Raw genomic sequence first — 4,335 nt, 5'->3', positions numbered from 1 at the left:
GGTTGCCACGTGCCCCGTGCCCCTGGCGCAGAGAGCGGGGGGGCAGTGGGGGCAACTTTGGAGCTGGATTCCTGAGGCTAGTTCCCTGGAGCCCTCCGCCCGGCCCCGCACTCCCCTCCAATCCTCGTCCGAACCTCGGACTCGGACAACAATGGGCGGGGTGAGACGCCAAGGACTTGGAGGCTGCGTGGGCCCTCCGCCCAGCCTCCCCACACCCCGGGCTACCCAGCTATTGTGGACCACGCCAGTCCTTACAAATTGTATTGAAGCCGCAGTTTTAATCTGGTTTTCTGTTAGAAACTTGAACGAGATGGAACTTAATTTATTTTTTATATAAGCAAAAGCAATCCTAGATCCCTATTGAGACCCATCACAAAGATTTAGCATTTGATTATAGCATTGCTAGCAATAGTTGTCTAATCTTAATGAGTATAAGAGCGTAGGTCTTCCCTCTTCTCGGAGAGAAGAGAATCCTATTGTAAGTTGATTGGGCACAGCCACGGCTCCCTAATGGATATACTTGTGGTCTCAATGCCCAGGACCAGGCCTTGGGGACAGCCAGAGCTCAATCTGTACAGGATGAATGAATGGGTGAGGCCCGCATCTTGAAAAGATTGAAGCTTATAGGTTTAGGAATGCTGATTGCGCAGCCTTGAGGCTGCAGGGTAGTAAAAGTACTGCTTAGATTGAACAGAACAGGAATACATTATAAATTAGCTTAGAGAGATGAGTGCAGCAGGAGCTTGCTCCCAACAATCCTACAATTCCTCCAGCTACCCGCAACCCAGAATCAAATTATACCTTCTTTATTGCCAACTATCTTCTCCTTTTCCTCCTATACTGTATGTTGTAAGCAATTTCAAATTCTTTATGGAAAGAGAGCATATATACATTACAGGGTATACTCGGGTTATTGTACACTAAATCGCTACTAAAGGGAACTGAGGAGAAATACTTGGGGCTGGCTGAGCAAGTCTGAGGAACTCAATTGCAGCAAAGAAATAGGAACAGTATTTCTTTTCTTGGAGAGGCTGTGTTTGGTGCATAAAGAGAACAGTGCCACCTGCTGACAAAATCGTGAATGACCTAGCAGTTAAAGTTTTCTCAGAATCTGATCATCCATCTGACTCTTCAGACCTTCATAGCTGGATGAAAAGTGAGCTACCAGGGCACGGCTCCTCCCTCTGAAATCAGGACTATTCCCTATCTGAACCACTCTAGACAGAGTTTGTAACCTCAGACCCACAGAAGGCAAAGGCCCTTCACCTTTGTCAAACGGCCACACCTCACAAGAGCTGTTGACAGGAAAATGGCTATGTCAGAGGTGGAATGTGAGGCCCAAGTTTGGGAAACGGCCTCACTTCAAGCTGTTACTGGGTGTCTCTCGGGCTTCCTACTCCAAACCCAGGACCAAGAGAAACGGAATGTCTGGACATTCCAGAAAAGACAGCGTGCCTGATCTATCTGCCAACAAGCCCATCAAAAGTGAGCTTTTGGTGACAAGGGTACTAGGTTTAACAAAAGTTAAGATGAAGCACACGAAGAAGGGATCTAACAAAGGGTTTGACAGCTAATGACCTACCAGTAAGTTAAACGTTTAACTTTGTGGCACAGAGAAGGCAGTGTCATGGTTTCTAGGCACTCAATGTTCTGCACTGTTGCCAAAGTAACAGCAAAGTTCAGATTCTAGGAAGGGGATTTAATATAGGAGAAAGATCACTGGATTTGGAGTCAGGAGAACTGGATTAGAGGCCTAACCGTGTTGCTTACCATCTGAGATTTTTGGAAAGTCATTTAAAACGTTGAGCCTCAGTTTTATCATCCTTAAAATGGAACTACTAACATTTGCCCTGCAAACCACAGAGTTGGTGTGAGGAGCAAAGGCAACGAATGTGAATTCTAAAAGCACTATAGACGGGTAAAGTATCCATAGTCCCTTATCTTTTGGTAAGCTTTATGTGAACAGTGAACATAAATACACCTGAGGTGGACACTTACTTCTTATCTTCTAAGTCTATCCAGACTCAAGAAGCATTTGGTACATATCCCATATAATCAAGCACCTAATAGATGTTCTTGACAAAACTATCAAAAGAAATGGAACATTACTTACCTAGAACTAATCCCCAAAGGCACTCTCCCTAACCAGGAGAACTCTCACCGGAAGAACAGAGTAGCCTTAGGTCAATGCAATTCCTTTGAAAGGACGGTGGTTATGCGTAGAGCCAGGTGACCTGGGTTCAAATTCCAGTCCTTACATTCAATAGCTAAATGACCTTGAACAAATAATTTTAACTCTCAGTGCCTCAGTTTCCCCATCTGTAAAATGAAGTAATAGTACCAATCCCATACGATTATTATGAGAACAATGTTTCTGAAGTACTTAGAAAAGGTACCTGAGTACAGAGTATAACTGAGTATAAACACTATGTGAGTGTTTTAAAAATAAATTGAACAAGTATATGATTTCCTGGTACATATATAGTCATTTGGTTCCCCATATACAAAGTAATATCAATTTTTTTTGTTGCATGCTAGCCTAACTTTTTAAACATTACTGGTAAATTAAGGCTCAGGACAAAAATCTAATCTACACGCACACACATACAAACAAAAGAATGGTATTTGTACTTTTTTTAAATTTGTGTTTTTGGTAGAGAAGTGACCTGTGGGCCATAGGTCATAAGAACTCAATACAGATTTCAAAAATACCCTTCAATGGATCTATGGATTCCAAGTGTCCCACCTCTCAACTTGAAACTAAAGACAGACAGTATGCATAGAACCATACTTAAAGCTGTAGTAGGTAAATAGAACCTGAATTTTTAAAGGTGTCCGAATCTCTTGGTGTTTCTACATAGAATTAATGTATACTGGCTACTTAAGTATCTACAATTAGCAATCAACTAATACATGAAGGAGAGATGTCGTCATAATGAAGTTGAAGGAACCATGCAAATGCTTTGGATTTTAAAAAGCTGTTTCTTTTATTAAATAACTAGAGGCCTGATGCATGAAATTCATGCAAGGGGCTCGGCCCTCGGAGCCCTGGCTGCCTCAGCCATCCCTCGCAGCCTCGACCAGCCCTTGCAGCCCCAGCTTCATCTGGAAGGTTGTCCAGACGGTCATTCTGCTGTTCAGTCTAATTAGCATATTAGCTCTTTATTATATAGGACTAGTGGCCCAGTGCATGGATTCATATACATTGAAAGGAAATTAATTAGAAGAAATATTTTAATGTTGCTATTTGCCGTTTCTCTATAATAGGAGTGTCAGAGATGAAAGAAAATTCAGACATATTCTGTCGACAATGTCACTTTCTTTCAGCTTCAGAATGTCAACAAAAACAACCAAATTCACGATTGACAATGATAGATGGAAACACACGTGTGCGATTGGCACCAGCAAGTTTACTAGTATCTGTATCGCGCATGCGCGAGTCAACGTTTATTTTTAAATTGCCAGTGTGGGTCAGATGTACCAGCTGGTCGGTCGGTTGGACAGTTGGATGGACGGATGGTTGGTCACTTAGCCTTTTATATATATAGATGCTATAATGCTCTGTCCTGCCTCAGGTTTCCTGCTTCACACCTACTTCCTCTAAGAGAAACTAATGAATGGACTAGTAGAACCAATAAAGATAGCTTACCTGACCTACTTTTCAACTTCTTTCTCTGCCAAGAAACCCATAATGAGTGAGCTTTTGATGGAACTAGGCTTAACAAACATTGACGTGAAGCCCAAGAGGAAAATTTCACACAGGACTTAGTAGTTATCAGCTGAAAATTATATTATTTTTGGTACAATTTAATACATTTCACAAATATTTACCCAGACATTATTATCCATAAACAGAATCAGGAAAAGACTTATTTTCAGTCTTCAAGACTTGACTAATGGTAAGATAACCACACAAATTTAATACAAAACAAAAACATAGTAAAATATATTAATAACATAAGAATGGTTTAAAAAACAAGCAGGAACTCTCCCTCCAGGGATCATGCCTGAGCCATTCCCATCCCCGGAGCCCACACATGTATCCCTTGACCTCTAAGGGATTCCATGATATTTTTGCTATGGTCAATAAATTCTTGCTTGCTTTTCTAAACAAAAAAATAGCCCGGCTGGCATGGCTTAGTGGTTGAGCGTCAACCTATGAACCAGGAGGTCACGGTTCAATTCCCAGTCAGGGCACAGGCCCGGGTTGTGGGCTCCATTCCCAGTGGGGGGCATGCAGGAGGCAGCTGATCAATGATTCTCTCTCATCATTGATGTTTCTATCTCTCTCTCTCTCTCTCTCTCCCTTTCTCTCTGAAATCAATAAAAAAACAC

At 42.0% G+C, this 4,335-nt stretch overlaps 1 protein-coding gene across 1 annotated transcript in view; it reads right to left on the bottom strand.

The window, feature by feature from the left end:
- The window catches only part of LOC102244537 (chromosome unknown open reading frame, human C12orf56), a 94,012-nt gene that overhangs the window by 81,186 nt on the left and 8,491 nt on the right, over window positions 1-4,335 (bottom strand). The window lies entirely within an intron of this gene.

Source organism: Myotis brandtii, unplaced genomic scaffold, assembly GCF_000412655.1.
Source record: "Myotis brandtii unplaced genomic scaffold, ASM41265v1 scaffold389, whole genome shotgun sequence".
Taxonomy (NCBI): domain Eukaryota; kingdom Metazoa; phylum Chordata; class Mammalia; order Chiroptera; family Vespertilionidae; genus Myotis; species Myotis brandtii.
Note: the sequence above shows the minus strand (reverse complement) of the source record. Positions and strands in the feature narration are given on the sequence as shown.